At 42.5% G+C, this 19,157-nt stretch overlaps 1 long non-coding RNA gene across 1 annotated transcript; it reads right to left on the bottom strand.

The window, feature by feature from the left end:
- Nucleotides 1–1,741: 1,741 nt before the first annotated feature.
- On the bottom strand, nucleotides 1,742–12,033 carry LOC127967870 (uncharacterized). The gene is made up of 4 exons (XR_008155843.1): nucleotides 11,936–12,033; nucleotides 4,752–4,814; nucleotides 2,215–2,320; nucleotides 1,742–1,993 (listed from the first exon to the last, which is right to left on the bottom strand). It is a non-coding gene; the product is annotated as an uncharacterized LOC127967870 (long non-coding RNA).
- Between the last annotated feature and the right edge of the window lie 7,124 nt (nucleotides 12,034–19,157).

Below are 19,157 nucleotides of genomic sequence, written 5' to 3'. Positions count from 1 at the left end.
AGATCAACACCAAACTTGGTCAGTGTAATCTAAAGCCCTTTGCCATGTTAAATTGCGAAGGAATTGAGGTTTCGTTAAAGGGCGTGTCCATGGCGGCCTGACAAATTTCGATGATTCGCCATGAAAAATGATGGTGCTATAACTCACACATACAATGTCCAATCCGCCCCAAACTTCACATTTTTGATAAGACTCTACACCTGAACAGATCTACATGCCAATATTCAGTTATAGTCATAGCGCCACCTATTGGCAACTGGAAGTGACATATTTTACACTGTGACAAACTACTCCTAGAAATTTTATGACATCAATGTCTTTTTTGTGGTCAGTCTAATCTAAAGACCTGTGTGATGTTCAGTTGTGAAGATCTTGAGTTTTTGTTAAAAGGCATGTCCATGTCGCCATGACGAAGTTCGATGTCTCGCCATGGGAATAAAAGATGTTATTACTCAGGCATAAAATGTCCGATCTTGCCCAAACTTCACATGTGTGATAAGGGTCCTGGCTTGAACACATCTGAAGGCCAATATTCCATTATAACGATAGCGCCACCTGCTGGCAACAGGAAGATTGGCACACATATGGAATAAACTTTGATATATTGCACTTATATTTATGAGTTTAAATGCATATTTCTCAATGTTCACCTTTTTACTAAAGCCACACGATGGCGGTGAGCCCGGGTGCGAGGGCCCGTTCATCGCTGCTTGCAGCTTTAATTATGATATTGTTTTTGATTACAAAGGGAGTTACATTTGAATATTTTCACACAAATACATATTTAAAATATGAGACACCAATGTTTCTGGAGTTGAAGACACAGAATATGACATATGCTTATTCCATAACTGTTTTATTTCCAATTTTGGTTTATATAAATGATTATTGATTTATTGATTTATTTTATTTTTAGATTAAGTGTCTTTTTTCCAAGGCATTGTTAGATGCCAATGTTTCCTGTCATAGCTATGCAAAGATGTGATTTCAAAAACAGTATCATAGATATTAAACTATATCTTATGATTTTAAATCTGTATTTAACCTAAAAAAGATTGCAAAATAAAAAGAGCTGCTAAAGTCCTATCTCGAAGAAGGATTCTGAAATCTGAGAGTAATCAGTGTTGAGTACCACTGTATCATTAACCCTGTCTGCTTTAAATGATTCAAAATAATCAAATTTTGAAAACAATATAAATTTAGAAAAGTAATCAAAAAATAATCAAATGTAATCAGTTACATTACTCAAAGTCTCTTGAGACAGTGACACTACATATTACATTTTAAATAAGGTAATTTGTAATCTGTAAACTATAACATTTACAAAGTAACCTTCCCAACACTGGACCTGACACCTTACAACTCACACGAAGATAGTTGACACAATCAAACTAATCTAAACTCATATTGGATTTTAAAGGGTATTTTTGCCTAAAACAAAATCCTAAAAAAATAAATAAAAATAAAAACTGTAATAACAGATTGCAAAATGAAGAAAAAATTAGCTCTGCAACTTTAAAATTGTTCAATTAAAATAAACATATTTTGCTTCATACATCGTGTCTGTTGTCTTTGCTTAAAAGTACAATAAAATGGCATTTAGAGGATTTAAAGCGAAAGTCCCTTAAACGTCCTGTGAACGTCCCCATGAATGTCCGCTCAACGTCAAGCGGACCCTACACGCTGACATCCGGGGGATGTTTGCAGAGGCCATTTAGGGGACGTCCTGGGGACCTTTTTTTTTTTTTAAAGAAATTTACTTTAAGCAGAATCCTTCTGAAATAGGCTAGTATGATAAGAAATGACTCAATAAGCACACTCACCGGCATTTCAACAGGAAGCTCTGCAGGGAACACTGCTTCTGTCCCATACATCAGAAGAAAGGGGGAGTGTTTGGTGGTGGTGTGTACCTTGGATCGTAAAGAAAACAAAGGTGGCATCCAGATAGACATCCCAGTCATTCTGTTGGTCGTTAACCAATTTCTGGAGGGCTCTAAAATGAAACACACACCAGATTTACAAACCTTCTACAAAAACATGTATGACCTTTTATAACAGTATTTATAACTTAATGGGTGTCTTGAAGTTAATGGGTGTCACTTTCTTATGTGGTTATGAATGTATACTGCATGTGGTTAACAGTATTTTAAAGTCACATGGGCATGGAGGGGGGGTACATTTTCCTGACCTATAGTTTCAAATATTAAAACACACCGTTTAATGTTGTAATTGGTCTTTTCATCCAGGCGTTAGTTTGAGGATGATAAGCTGCTGTCACGCTCCTTTTGATGAGCAACATTTCACAAAGCCTGTGGTTAAGCTTAAAAAAGAAAGAAAAATTGTGAACAAATGGATGAAAAGCTCCTTAAAACATGCAATAACTGTACATGTGTCAGCAATAAACACTCGGGTAATTGACAACAACAATGGGTTTAATTTGCAGAACGGCAGCAGATCAAGACGTCTTGTGACAGGCAGGAAGACATACGCTGGAGAGCTGGTGACAACATGTATGTACAATGAAAAAAAAATAACCACAATTGTAAATCTGACCCACATTATTACAAATAATATTTCAATGGACTTACTTCGTTTAGTTCTCTTCCCTGATCTGAGAGAATTCTCTGGGGACAGTCATGTCTATAAATAAGGGAACAGAGATGTCTTCCAACTTCAGCAGCTGTCTTTGTTTTTAAAGGAAAGGCCTCAACCCACTCTGAGAAGTAGTCTTTAGCTGTTAGGATATATTAAAAGCCTTCTGCAGTTTTGGGTAATGGACCAGTTAAATCAATTCCAACAAGCTCCCAAACCACAGAAACCAATAAAATGCAAAGTAGGTTTAGTGTGTCTGGGTGTGTATGTATATACTGTATATGTGTGTTTTAATAATAATAATAATAATAATAATAATAATATATATATATATATATATATATATATATATATATATATATATATATATATATATATGTTACTAGGTCAAAGACATTTAAGTGTCCGCATCAAAAGAAATTTACAAAGGTGGTCTTATATATATAGAAAGCACATTAAATGAAAGTAAAGTGTCAACTTTAATGTTTTTACATATGTTGGGAAAATGAAATGTCAAAATGAGAATGTTCCATTGTCATTCAGTGTAACATTTATATTTATGTAAGAAAAAAGAAAAGAAAAACAACATTCTGATCTGTAAATATTAAAATATATCAAAGATTAAGTGACCATACTAAATTGTATTGTGTTTTAATGATTAATAACTTCTCACTGATAAATAATGGCAAAGTGTCAAAATGTACAATTACAAGTAACTACTCTTTTAATAAGTAATTAAATTATTATTTTCAATATGCCTGACAAGATATATAAGCTATTGTTGCAATAAAACATTTCAGTCTGTGTCTTCTGAAGATCATGGTAAAAATGTATATTTATTATTTATGTTTAATCATTTATAAATGTATGATAAATGTTAATGTAATTGTAATTTATTTTAATATATTCAATTCACCAGGACATATTCTTTCTAATGTATTTAAAAAAAAACTAATGATTTGATGCTTGAAAACCAGCCCTTTTTGTCTTTGACCCTATACTGCACTTATAGATTTAAAACGCATATTTAGTACTAAACAAATTCATTCACTCATACAATTTATTACTCACATTCCTATCTAATGGTGCTACACTTCTGCAAGAGGGTGACAGAACAACAATTACCCATAATACACTGCAAAATCCTCAGCCAATGAGATGCAAGTCTATATTGGTTTTATTAATCTGTTACTTTTATGCAACAATGTTATGTTGACTGAACAAATTTTTAAGTAAAGCTGATAATACACAGTTTTTTGTTGAATGAACTAGACTAAATTAAGTTTACATTGTTACATTTATATTTTAAGTAATCACAACATGAACGGATTAAGTAAAATTGGAAAGGTGAAAGTAAATTTTTTTGAGTGTACATATATAACTTAAATAACTACATAAAATAAATACCCAATTTTCAATGTCAACACACATGCCATACCAGTAAAATCTGGCACAGATAGCAGCACGTGTGTAACCGGGTGGTCAGGAAAAAGAAACACACACGGCAACAGATTAATTTGTTTTTATTGGGGTTTTATTGGACTGCTGTTTTTTTTTCCCTTATAAGAAGTTTCAGCGGTCGGCGGAAACACAGCTGAGCAAAAATAAATAAAATGCCAAAAAAAAAAATAGAATTAAGAAAACTTACTAAATACAAATTATCACTCCAAGAGTTACAAAGTGTAATGACACTGAAGGCTTACAGAAATAAATACAAATAAATGTGAAGTTTCACTAGTTCCAATGTAACAAAAAAAAAAAATCTTAGATTTCCAACAGACGAACACTGGTTGAAAACCAGCACAAGACTCACACTCCCAAATAATTTACTCTGGAGTGAGCATGACCAAAAATATCTACTGCTTGATCAGGTGATTTGGACTTTGTCTTTAAGAACACTTAAATATTTTCTGTTTCACCAAAATCCTTATGCAAAATGGTCAAAAAATGAACTACTGATAAAGTAAAGAATACGGTAGCACTATGGTACAAAGAAGAGATAAAAAACACATTAATAAAGTCTTATCTTTGCACTCACAATAATCACCTTTGTCACAAGAACACACATTGTTAAACATTAAAACAAGAGTTTTAACAGCACTGATAGGGTTTGTACAATTCCAGACACTAATACAAGAATAGAAAAATGCTGAACTTACACTGGAAGTTTCCACTATCACCAGACACGAGGTTCACGTGGATCACACTCGAGCCGATCTCATCTACAACAAATTACACATCAAAAGTTCGCACCAAATAGGTCTCGGTTTCCACGGAAGACAGCATCACTTCAAAATAAATCTCACAACACAACTACATGGCACTCGGCTGCTACATTGAATCATCACAAAATGGCTGTTCTGTTCGCGCACATGCAAAACAGGAAATCTCGCGAGCAGAGATCGGTGATCTCTTAAAGGGGCCATACACGGGTTTAACACCCATTGAAAACATGTTGTATTTATACCTCTGGCCACATTCTCCCCTGCTGAAACCCATCATTGTCCTCAATGACATTCAGTGCTGGTTCCTAACCTCATTTACTGCTTCCCTGAAGGAAACACTACCAAGGCTGGTCAATACCTGGGAAAAGACTTCAGGGCAGATTGAGACGGAATTACAAGCTGACCTGGGTTCATTAAATGGGTTTTGATGCACACCAGCATTGACACGGCTAGTCCTTCTTGTTGCAGGGACCGGTTTCTTTGACACGGGTCTATCAGCATCAAGAACAATACCATCTTCCCCCATGTGCTCTAACTCCGGGGGTAGCTGTCCATCATTCTCCAGAACAAAATCAGGACCCACTGCTAACGTTTCCTCTGCTGTACCAGAGACTTCCATTTCCACATCTCTCGTCTCTTCCAGGTGAGGCAAAGTAACCTCTTCCAGTATTACAGACTCTGGTTTAACAGGTTCAGCTTCCACTGAATCAGAGGGAAACTTAGCTGCTGGAGCTGTCACCCTACTCACTGCCTCTGCTGTCTCAACCACAGGTCTCTCGCATGGTCGCAAATCAACTCTGTGGACCCGTTTATGAGGACCTCCCTCTACAGGCGCAACTGTATATGTGGTACCTTGAACGTCTACTACCCGATACACAACTGGAGCCCAGGAATCCTGTATCTTGTGTCTGCCTACAGGGCGGTGGCGCAAGTACACTGTCTGCCCAACACCAACAGATGGACAGTAAACCTTGTCATTCAATGGATCCAATCTCTCTGCAAATGCTCTCGCCTTTTCATAAAAGTGAGTGAATAAAGTGAAGTGACATTCAGCCAAGTATGGTGACCCATACTCAGAATTTGTGCTCTGCATTTAACCCATCCGAAATGCACACACACAGAGCAGTGAACACACACACACACACTGTGAGCACACACCCGGAGCAGTGTTCATCATTTATGCTGCGGCGCCCGGGTAGCAGTTGGGGGTTCGATGCCTTGCTCAAGGGCACCTAAGTCGTGGTATTGAAGGTGGAGAGAGAGCTGTTCATGCACAACCCCCACCCACAATTCCGTCCGGCCCGAGACTAGAATTCACAACCCTTTGATTGGGAGTCCAACCCTCTAACCATTAGGCCACGACTTCCCCTAAGACAACCTCTGCTGCACTGGCCGGGAATCAGACCCGGGTCTCCCGCGTGGCAGGCGAGAATTCTACCACTGAACCACCAATGCTCTGATGAGCATTCATGAGCTTCCCTGAGTCGGCTCTGGTGGATTACTAACCAATCTTTCCCTCGATTCACAGGATGTTCCTCACCCAGAAGAGCATCTACTGGAAGGCGTGGTTCTACACCAAATAACAAGAAATAAGGTGAATACCCAGTTGTAGCATGTGGGGTTACATTATAGGCATAAGTCAGCTCAGGAAGGTGGTCTGGCCATCGCCTTTTCTTTTCTGGAGAAAGCTTTCTTAACTCGTGGAGCGTTTCGTTAAACCGTTCGCACTGAGCGTTACCTTGTGGATGGTAAGGGGTTGTACGCGTTTTCTTTACTCCATACAAGCGACAACTCAGACACCACCTCACTCTCAAAATTCCTTCCCGGATCGGAATGCAACCGCTCTGGTACCCCGTATTTCACGAACCACTCCTTCAGCAGTATCTTCGCTCTCTGGTCTCTGGTCTCTCGTGGGGAACACCTGTGTGAATTTAGTAAACACATCGGTGACAATCAACACATTTTCGCAACCATCTGTGGCAGGTTCAAGCACAGTATAATCCACGGCCACCACCTCCAGTGGTCTGGATGCTAAAAATGGCTTCACAGGCGGACGGATTCGTGGCTGTGGCATTTTGGTTAGAATGCACCTGTGACACCTTTTAATCCACCTCTCAACATCCTTGTACATACCGACCCAGGAGCAACGCTGTCTCAATAGGTCGAGTGTACGCTCAATGCCTTGATGTCCCATCTTATCATGGACACTGCTCAGGACTTGTTCTTTTAAACAAGCTGGCAAAAAAGTCTGCACTCACCCAAGCAAAAGTCATTTACAACCCTGTAAAACAAACCATCCATCACCTGGATATATTTCCACTGTTTCAGCAGTGACAACACAGGCCTAGGTATGCTGCTTCTCTCTTGATTCGTGGGCTTTCTCTGACTACCCCAAAACTCATTGAAGGAGCCCAAAACAGGGTCACTTAGCTGAAATTCTTTCAAATGAGCCTTGGTGTAACCTGGAAGAGCAAACATACATTCCTGGACGTCACTTTTACCGGGACTACCCTCTTGTGCACGGATCTGTCTAACCTTACAGCACTGGTCACCCACAATCAACAATTCAGTGTCTAAAGGTGTACCCTTGTTAACTACATTACAAATGGCAACACAGTCATCCAACTCTTCAGAATTGTCAGGCTCCCCTGCCAACGGGTGTCTTGAGAGGGGTCTGCTGCGACATTATACCGTCCAGGATGGTACTTCCCCTCAAAATCATAAACAGCTAATTGGTTGTTATCCGTGACGACCACAAATTTTGCACCCAACTGGTACCCCTTAAATTTTTCTGAGACAGCCCACTTGAGAGCTAGCAGTTCAAGCTTCATACTAATATAATGCCTGTCATTTTTCTCTGCATTACGTAGCCAGCGACTTGCATAGGCAATCACTCTCCTAGAATCACCTTGCTGCTGATAAAGGACATCACCTAAACCATCCTTCCTAGCATCGGTCTAAACTACGAACGGAAGAGAAAAGTCTGCAAAGCCTAAGACTGGGGCCGTAGTAAGCTTCTCCCTTAACAGTTCGAAGGCTGTGCAACACTCCTCTGTCCAAAGTGAACAAAACTCAGGTCTCTTTACCATACTCTGTTGTCTCAGACAAAAGTTCACCACGTCATGAAGAGGACCTGCAATTTTAGAAAACCCTTCAATAAGTTTTCTGTAGTAACTACAGAATCCCCAAAAAAATACCTTAGTTCTTTCACTGTACTTGGTGCCTTCCATTTTCTCACAGCCTCTACCTTTCCTGGATCAGTTCCAAACCCTTGGGCAGAGATCTGATGACCCAGGAAATTCCTGTTCTTGGAGAAAACTACACTTATCAGGCTTAACTTTTAGTCCAGCCTCCCTTAACCTACTGAAAACCACTTCCAATCTCTTTAGATGTTCCTGGAAAGTAGATGAATAAACCAGAATATCATCCAAATATACCAGCATCGTTTGAAATATCAAATCTCCCATTATGTACTGCATGAGGCGTTGGAATGTGGACGTTCCATTACAGACTCCAAAGGGCATACGGGAGTATTCGAATATGCCAAAAGGGGGGGGGTGAACTCAGTTTTTGGTTGGTCTTGCTCACACACAGCTATCTGATGGTATCCGCTTGCCAAATCAATGGTTGAGAAGAATTTGGCACCTTGCAACGCATAGAAATTCTCATCGATACAAGGCAAGGGAAAAGCATCTCGCTTTGTCTTCGCGTTTAAATGCCTGTAGTCCACGCACAATCTCAAGTTCCCATCAGTTTTCCGTACAAGCACTATGGGTGATGTATACGCACTACTACTAGGCTTAATTACCCCCTTCTGGAGCAGCTTAGTAATATGTTCCCTGACTTCACTATATTGGGTTGGTGGAATGCGACAGTAGGGCTGTGTTATTGGTACATCATCTACCAAATGGATCTCGTGTTGTACTGTCAGAAAACCCTAATTCCTCATCACTTAATGCAAACACATCCACGTACCTCAGTAACAAAGCTTTAAGCTCAGCCTGCTGCTCAGCAGCTCCACCCAAACACAACTCATTAAGGAAGTCTGGTAAGCCCTCTGTCACCACCTGCCTCTCTTCTGGGCTTACTGTAATCTCCTCCACCCTAGCCTCAACCCGCTGGAACTTTACTTCACAACCCTCTCCAGAACATAAGGATTCAACAGGAGAGAAAATACCTAGCCTGGTACGAGGCTGCAGCCATATATCCTCTGTGGAGAGATTCACAACTCGTATTGGAGATAACGGTGTTGTAGTGGAAACAAGAGAGGGTACCACTATCAAACCCTGAGGGAGGGGAAACTTCCCTGGTTCCAGCAACAGGTTGGAATATCCCTCTGGACAACTATTCCCCCTTCCTTTGACTATCATCGACATTGACCAAGCAGGAATATGCACCGTCTCCTTTCCAGCTATATGTGCAATGATCTGTTTTTTAGCTTGACTGACACTTTGCATCTGCTGGAAAACTTATCTCCATTCAGACTCTAACTCCCCACCTAAAGTAGTATCAAACTCAGCATGCACTAACTGCCCACACCTACTTATAATATTCATGCCGATGAGTGCCGGCACGGCAGAAGAATTCAGTCCATCTATAACCACCAGGAATCCACACTCAGGCAGGTTAATACCCATGGTTTCAACTGGTAGTTCAAGATCCCAAAATATGGGATGTCTAATTCATTAATGGCTGTAATTCTTAACCAACCGGATGTGGGAAGAATATCCTTATCTTCACCTGCCAAGTGCTCTTTAAAGAAGTGTTCAATAATTGTACTGACTTGGCTCCCAGTGTCAAGTAGACATGACACATTCACACTTCCAATTTTCAGGTCAACTACTGGACACCTTCCCACAGCATGTTGAGTAATCGGTCACGATTTGAGTCAAGGTAAGTTGAGCCAATAGCTTGCCCGGCTCATAGCAACAGAGGGTGTGCATTTCCCTGCTGTAAGGAGGATGATCCATCGTCCTTGACAGCCGGTTTGTTTTTTCTCACACAATTTCTCGCTATGTGCCCGACACCATTACACTTAAAGCAAATAGGTTGGCCGTCATCAGAAAATCTAGGCTGCATTGTAGATTTGGGCCGATTTAAAGATTCAGGCTTAGGGCAGTGTAGAGTCAGCCTCTGAACAGCTTGAGTTAACTCCCCTATGGCTTTGCCCTGCTCTGCTATTACTTTCAGAACATCATCCAGTGTAACAGAGCTTGCTACAGGCATCACCATAGCAGCACACTGAGCTTCTGTAGTCTCAGAGCTTACAATACAATTGGTATCTTCAAGGGACCACATTAATGCTTCATCTCTGACTTCAACCAAAGTGGACTGTGGCTTGTCTCTTACCAACTTACGAAGTTCCCTTCGGAGTGCTACATCCCTGACTCCCTCAATGAATTGGTCTCGTAGTGCAACATTAGCATTGGCAATGGCATTAGAAGACTGCTTTAAAACAGTATTCAATATCTGTGAAAGGGCATGAGAGTATGTACGGAGGTCTTCCCCCTCCAGCTGCAGTAGCTGGGCTGGACTATGCTTTTCTCTAAAGGCTGCTCTCAAATACAAGATGTCCTCTGTTCGTGGAGGCTGCCCCCCTTGCTTTGACCTTACCTCTTCTACAGCAGCACCTTTAAACAGGGAAAGAACAAAATCAGCTTGATCTTCAGGTATCTGGTTTCTTACAAGCAGTACTCTTTCCACCTCTTCAATAAACTCATCCACATTTCTACCATCTTTGCTAAGATCACCACTAAAGGGTTGAATGTGACGTTCTCTGGGCACATACACATAGGACCTAGTTGGTCCTCTACTCAGGTTGGCAATAGCTGCCATAGCTTCAGCATGCTTTCTACTGAGCTCTTGTATCTGTTCTTGCACATTACCCGCTCCGTCTGCACTAGTGGCACAATGTATTACCGCAGGCTCTTCCTCTGGCTGTAACATGTTGATGAAATTTTAAAAGTCTTTTCACAGTCCTCTCAAAGTCTTTGTTAAATGCTCTTTGTTTCTCAGTTCAAAGGATATTCTGTCTGTAATGTGTATATGACACTCTTTTCCTCTTCTGCAGAAGACCAGTCACTGGCTCCCAATCTTCAACCACACTTGTAGTTCAGCAGCAGACAGCGATGTCTCCTCTTCCTACTGCTACCCGTCCCTTGGCCCCAAACCCTTTGGCCGACGTCTTTAGCAGTTGGATGAACACTGCACAGTTGACCACTTCCACTGCGAGTCCTGCAACTCAAGTACCAGCCACTACCGTATTTAAAAAAATAAATAAATAAAAAATAATACGCTCAACCCTATACTGCTCCCGACCGTCAGATAGCCCCACTCCTGGTACCAAAAATGTAACCGGGTGGTCAGGAAAAAGATACACACACGGCAACAGATTAATTTGTTTTTATTGGGGTTTTATCTGACTGCTGTTTTTTCCCTTAAAAGAAGTTACAGCGGTCGGCGGAAACACAGCCGAGCAAAAATAAATAAATAAAAGTAAATAAAATGCCAAAAAAAAAACAATTAAGAAAAATTACTAATTACAAATTATCACTCCAAGAATACACAGTGTAATGACACTGAAGGCTTACAGAAATAAATACAAATAAATGTGAAGTTTCACTAGTTCCAATGTAACAAAAAAACTAAATCTTAGATTTCCAACAGATGAACACTGGTTGAAAACCAGCACAAGACTCACACTCCCAAATAATTTACCCTGGAGTGAGCGTGACCAAAAATATCTACTGCTAAAAATGAACTACTGATAAAGTAAAGAATACGGTAGCACTATGGTACAAAGAAGAGATAAAAGAAACACATTAATAAAGTCTTATCTTTGCACTCACAATAACCACCTTTGTCACAAGAACACACATTGTTAAACATTAAAACAAGAGTTTTAACAGCACTGATAGGGTTTGTACAATTCCAGATACTAACACAAGAATAGAAAAATGCTGAACTTACACTGGAAGTTTCCACTATCACCAGACACGAGGTTCACGTGGATCACACTCGATCCGATCTCATCTACAACAAATTACACATCAAACGTTCGCACCAAATAGGTCTCGGTTTCTACGGATATAAAAGAAAGGTTTTACAGTAATATTTACCCAAAAAGACAGCATCACTTCAAAATAAATCTCCCAGGCGCCAACACAACGACATGACACTCGGCTGCTACATTGAATCATCACAAAATGGCTGTTCTGTTCGCGCACATGCAAAACAGGAAATCTCGCGAGCAGAGATCGGTGATCTCTTAAAGGGGCCATACACGGGTTTAACACCCATTGAAAAAATGTTGTATTTAATTTATACCTCTGGCCAGACGTGTTTTACCAATCCCTGGGTGTTCACCAATCGGAGAGGAATGTAATTCTTCAAAAATCATTCTAGCTTCCTCTTTTGTTTTGATGACTCTTTTCATTCCATAAAAAAGTTCTCCATCTGCATTAAAGTGAAACATGACAGAAGTAGACTTAAATGGTGTTTTCCATTGTTGGAAAAGAAAGATCAAGATAGCAACAATAAACAATTAAAATTTAAAAGTTAAAATAACTACCCTTTAGGTTGAATTTGAGCGCATATCTACGAAGGTTCTGCCTTTTGGATCTATCATACCCTGATGGGTACGATCCCACTTAGGCCATCCTTAAAAATATTTTGGTTTGAAGTAACAGTAATAAAAATGAAAAAAAAAGGTTGGTAGGTTGTCTATTTTTTTTTAAGTTTCAATGTAAAAAAAGAAAAAGGTGTACGATGTATGAAGCAAAATTTTGGTGATGGTGATGACGTAGGTATAAATTTAAACAAATTAGCCTAACGTGACGTCACTGACTGGGTCTTCAACCCGTGCCTACGGGCGCATAATTGCAAACCTCATTTTGATGCAGGCAGTGCTTTATGTGGGCAGGTACGCACCTGTACTCCGTAACACCACTTCCAAATATAGCTCGAGCATACCGCCACCTCTCAGTGCGCCCAGAACGTGTTTTTAGCTTACCGGTACGTTCATTTGGACATCTGTTTTATTAGATCACTTATTCCTTTTATGAACTGTCTCAAATGCAAGACATTGATTGCATGAGATTACGTTTGTAAATGATAGCCTGTGCCCTTTTTTAGTTTGCACATATACTATTTATCATCAAACTGTGATAACTCTGACTAAATTCAGTATATGTACATCTGCTATATGTTGCCACCCCTCAAAAATTCCTGCCCCCTTCTCGCCACCCCATCAATATTTTTGAGTCAGTTTGGGAGGACGGAGCAGGTTGGCGAATAATTTGAGTCAGTTTGGGCAGGCGGCAAGGAAGTCGACCGGAAGTTGAAGTCGGGTGGGGGCTGCCATCTTGTAGCAGAACTTCACTTGCGTTAGCATCCCATTGACTTTGCATTCATTTTGGCGTTACTTTGACAGCTAATAACTTTACATCTGAGGCGTTTAAAGACTCCATTTGTCCATTATTTATTTCTAAGGATACACGACAATGTATAAAGGGCTCCATTACCTTCTATGTTACATTATGGCCCCGTGGAAACAGTTTTTGTAAAAAAAAAAAGGCTAACGATTGTGTCATAACCACTCGACTCTATGCCGCATTACCGTACAGACAGGAGGAGAAGCTTGCAGGCAATTAACTTAATATGGCGTAGCTACTGGTGTTACATTTTAAAATACTATAAAAAATAATCAATCAGAATACTTACTCCTGCTCACTCACGCCAAAGAACTCCCCGCTCAAGCTCGCCGTCTCTGGAAGATTAACGATGGCAGTTTTCAGGCACAGCCACTTAGAAGATTTACATCTGTCAGACAGGTTGCTGACATCATCAGGCTTAGTTTGAGTCTGCCTGCCAGAAACAGAAGTGCTAAAAATCGCTAAAAATGGGCTTTATTTTTAAAGTTTGGGGATCGCAAATCATTTGAATCATTTCAGGAGTTCCAAGCGGGTTCGCGAATCATTTGAATCAGTTCAGGAGTTCAAAGCGGGATCGCGAATCATTTGAATCAGATTAGCCCCTTTCACACTGCACGTCGGACCCGCAATATTCCCGTAACATTGCCTGGTTGCCTTCTGTGTGAAAGCAACCACGTCCCGGAATTGATTACCGAATCGAACCCGGGTCGGGGACATAGTAACATTGCGGTAATCGATCCGGAAGGAGCGCTGTGTGAACAAAAGCCAGATCTAATTCCGTATCGAAGTGATGACGCGCGTTATCGCGCGACTTTTTTACAGGCTGTTTTGAAGGAAGATCAACATTCGCGACGAAAACATATGTGCAAACTGTAATGAAGCAGAGATCAGTTAGTTCCTAACTTTCCGCGCTGACGCAGAGATCGTTTGCTTGCTTCAGTTAAAGTATAACGTGCCAAGCTTTGTCGACTCGTACATTACACGTCACGCGCTGATGTCACGTGTCGTTACGGGATCTTCAAGGGTTGTGTGTGAAAGCACGCACATATACCGGGTCATCACTGGCAGTGTGAAAGTGCCAAATCTAGCGACCAGGGAACAATTACAGGAACACTTTACCCCTGTATTTGCCGGAATGGCAGTGTGAAAGGGGCTTTCGGGAGTTCAAAGCGGGATCGCGAATCATTTGAATCAGTTCGGGAGTTCAAAGCGGGATCGCGAATCATTTGAGTGAACTCCCGAACTCAAAGCGGGATCGCTAATCATTTGAATCAGTTCGGGAGTTCGTAGCGGGATCGCGAATCATTTGAATTAGTTCTCCAGCCAACAGGGGGCGTCCCCGGGACGTTTAGAACATCCGCTTAGCTCCGCAGTACTTCCGCTTTTTGGCGTTCGCTGGCTGATGTTCGGCTGACATTCGTCTGAGACACTGAGTTTCGTCACATCTGCCATTTCCATTCCAACACTTGAAAAATTCAGTCCTTTATCTTTTATCATCAAACCCAGTGCTTTAAGTCGGCCTGTACGCACCGGTACTCAGTACAGCCACTTCCAAATATAGCTCTTGAGCGTACTGCCGCCTCTCCTTGGCCCAGAACGTGTTTTTATCACACCAGTACGTTCATTTGGACATCTGTTTTAATAAAGGTTTTAATATTTTGCCTGCGCTGCCGCTTTTCAGGGCGCCCTTCACAATGCAAGCTTCCTAATTCGTCCCACCGAGGGCAGAGACTACTTTACCCATATGTGGCGGGGCGGTGAAGGGCAAAAACTGACACTGATATACAATTAAAATTAGAGCAGACTACGCCACCCCGTTTCAGTGAACGGGGAAATTTATACCCAAAATAGCACACAGGTTCGTTACCACTGAACACCAGAGACGTGGATATAAATACAACAATGCCTTTATTTCACAATAATTAATTAAAATGTAGAACTATTAACCAAACAAAAAGAAAAGAAACAAGAAACTTTCCGGCTGAGGTTTACCAGTAGGGCAGCTAGCTGAACAGAGAGTACCCGAAGACACACCACTCACCCAAATACGCCCCACACAAACACTCACGCCACACCACACACTAAGTGAGGGAGACACAAATATCAATGGCAAAAACACGGTGAAAGAAACACCACCACCACAGGGCCAAGACAGCTAGCTTCCCTCACTGGGGGCCTTCAACTCCTGAAATAAACAAAAAAAGGGAAATGTAAAAAAAAACACAATTAGTTTAACTCACATTCAGTCTAACAACTTGCAATAGAATAAGTTCACACCACGAAGGGGAACAACAATGGACAATTCACTGGCCACAAGGGTCAAAGAGATGGAAATACTCAACTAGGTTCATACCAAAAGCTCATGAACCTAGACATGCCATAAAGCAGCAAGTTGTTAAAGAGAACAAAACCAAAAATAAATAAAGCAAACAACACAATTGAAAACAGCAGACTTCAAATTAAATCACAGAAAATACAAAAAAACACAAGTTAACAAACTTAAAGCTGAAAGGAGCTTTCAGCAAAAAGAGAAAAGAAACTCAAATCAACATTAAACCAAACAAACACGTTGCTGGTGGCAACTGATGAAACGAAGCAGGCACCGTTAAGGGTACATCCTGCCTTAAATGACAGCTCGGACTAGCCACCCTCCACCTAAGCCACCAGCAGGAGCGTGTAAAACAAAACAAACAAATCCAGGAAGTAATAATCACATACAGTCACAGTCGTAAAAATAGCAGCAGAACAAAACAGTGCAGTCTTGACACTGTCTAAGGAGCATTTGCCCTGCAGTCCACAATAACGAAGTGCTCACGAGCAGAGGCACTAAAATGGACAAAAAAAAGTTAATAAATAAAGACACCACCCCAATAATGCTCAAAAGGACTAAATATACATACCCAGAAGTAGATCGTCAAACACACAGGTTCAGCTACTCACAGCTTTATCCGTACTCTGCGAACTTCAAATACGCAGGCGTTCTAGTGCACGCACACACTTGAGTGAAGGACAGCCGGTACCCAACAGCAACGTCGTACCAATCGTGACCATAACCTGGCTATAAACCAATGTACACACTCAAATAGTGCACAGACACTAGCAGCAACGTTAGCCAAACAGCAAGATACATACCTCCCGCGAGCTGCGCGCACACACAATGATTGTACGATGCGTACCCAGGTGACAAACTGCGCCTTAAATACACCCGGAGCAGCAGCCAATAAGCTGTCACACCTGTCATTCAGTGGAAAACCACGTTTAATAGGGCGGTACCTAGACTGCCCTACTACAATCTACCCCTAACTCTTGCAACGTCGCCCCGACGATGGACAAAACCCCACAATGGCCAGGGAATGACTTAGTGCCAGGGCCTGAAAAGGGCAGAAACAGCATTAGACGCAGGAGCTACCATGGAAACACCACCCCTCCCTGCTTCCACTGCATGAGGGAGGTGGTGTCGATTAGAATGATGACCGGCGTTCACTCGCCTCGTCCGCCGCAAGGCAAGCCCACTATTACCAGGCTGATCTACAGGTGAAGGTTCCCTTACTGACTCTAAATCTGGAGGCACCACACCAGGTGGTCCAGGAGCCGCTGGAGCTATAGAGTCAATATTTTCAGTTAGACATCGAGGAACAAGGGCAGGTGAAGGCACTGGGTCCCTTAGTGTTAGCCCACCAACCCCCTGTGGAGTTTCAGGTACCAAAACCCACAGATCAACCTCCTCCAATGGGGAGCCCTCCGATGGTGGTACCTCAACTACCCCAGGATCATCTGCAGGAATAACAGGGGGATCTCTTCGTACACGGGTCTTCAACAAAGAGCGGTGAACCCGTTTTACCTTACTCAAGTTCTCTACTGGTGCAATTGTGTACACTGACCCACCTGCCGGAGGTGCTCTCACTACCTGATACACCACTGGGCTCCACAGGTCCTGGATCTTATGGCGCCCTCTCACACCATAATCGCGAAGGTAAACCAACTGACCCTCCCCCAATGGTGCATCACGTACTTGCCGGTCGTGCTGCTTCTTGCGACGCTCGGCCGTCATCTTCAAATGTTCTCGAGCCCCCTCAAAGGCCACCTGTAACCTGGTTTGGTGCTCCAACACCCACTCATTCACACCACCAGACAACATCTCTTGGCTTCTGCCCAACAGAAAATCTATAGGGAGCCTTGGTTCTTGCCCAAACATCAGAAAATAAGGTGACTCACCAGTCGCTTGATGAGGTGTAGTGTTATAGCAAAAGAGTACCTGAGGGAGAGCAGAGACCCAATCTGCCTTCCGAGAGAGCGGTAAAGTGCGCAGGAGATTATGCAGCGTCCTGTTAAAACGTTCACACTGCCCATTACCTGCTGGGTGGTATGGGGTAGTGCGGGACTTCTCAATCTGATAGAGACTACAGAGCTGTTGTATTAAAGAAGACTCAAAGCTGCGGCCCTGATCAGAATGAATGCGTCCAGGGACACCAAACTTATAGAACCACTCCACCACCAACGTGCGAGCCACCGTCTCAGCACGCTGATCCCGAGTGGGGACCGCCAGGGTGTATTTTGTGAAGACATCGGTCATTACCAAGACATTTTCCAACCCTGAGCGAGATGGTTCCAGCAGTGTAAAATCAATGGCCAAGATCTCATTTGGCCTAGAGGCCAACAGATGACCCATGAAACTGCGGGCTACCGGCTGCGTATCCTTGGCGACCTGACACCTTTCGCACTCCCGACACCACTGGGCTACATCGGATGTCAGTCCTGGCCAATAGTAACGCTGTTGCACTAGCTCAGTGGTCCGTTCGACCCCTTGGTGCCCATGCCCCTGGTGCACTTGAGTCAAAACTTCCTTACTCAAAACAGCTGGCAAAACTACCTGGAGAATTTCTTCACCACCGTTAGAACGAAACACACGCCGGTGCAGAACCCCTTCTTTATCCAGCAATCGATCCCACTGACGCAGTAGGACTAGGGCAGCTTTGGACAGCTGGCGTCGCTCCTCAAAACTGGGGAGTATTCCCAGTCTCCAGAACACCAAAATCTCCCCAATCACCGAATCTGCCTCCTGCAATGCCTTCATGTCACCCACCAGACTAGGAAAAACAGAAACGACAGCTTGGGTAGCCTGCATCACTAGATCTGCCCCTGATGCTTGTGCCAGGACCTCTGGAATCTCCGTCCCGGGTAACAAACCTCTCACCTCACTATGACTAGCAGGGTCCTGTCTGGAAAGGGCATCAGCATTCCGGTTACTCCTCCCTGACCGATACCGGATATTAAAATCAAACGCTGCAAGCTGAGCAGCCCAGCGCTGCTCTGTAGCCCCAAGCTTTGCAGTGGTCAGATGGCTGAGAGGGTTGTTGTCCGTGTACACAATGCACTTCTGCCCTAACAAGTACTCCCTAAATTTCTCAGTCAAGGCACTGCTGGTACTGCTCAGTCCAGGCGCTAGAGAAACCCTGCCCAGTTCTTGCTTTAGGCCTAGCAGCAGCCCATTCAGCTACCAACTTGTGCAGAGGGGCTGCCAATTTTGCGAACCCCTCGACAAAGCGGCGATAATAGCTTGCAAAGCCTAAAAATGAACGCAACTCCTGCACACTGGTGGGTCGTTGCCAGTTAACTACAGCCTCAATTTTACTGGGGTCCGTGGATACTCCCTGAGCCGAAATAACATGTCCCAAATACTTTACTTCACGTTGGAAAAATGCACATTTACCCAATTTAGCCTTCAGACCCTCATGTTCTAGACGACTTAGAACTACCTCCAACCGCTCTAACTGCTGCGACACCGAGGAAGAGAAGACTATGATGTCATCGAGGTACAGAAGTAAAGACCTACACTGCTGGTCCCCAAACATCCGTTCCATTAGACGCTGGAAGGTGCTTGGGGCGTTGCAAAGCCCAAAGGGCATGC

Source organism: Carassius gibelio, chromosome B11 (genome assembly GCF_023724105.1).
Source record: "Carassius gibelio isolate Cgi1373 ecotype wild population from Czech Republic chromosome B11, carGib1.2-hapl.c, whole genome shotgun sequence".
Classification (NCBI taxonomy): Eukaryota; Metazoa; Chordata; class Actinopteri; order Cypriniformes; family Cyprinidae; genus Carassius; species Carassius gibelio.
Note: the sequence above shows the minus strand (reverse complement) of the source record. Positions and strands in the feature narration are given on the sequence as shown.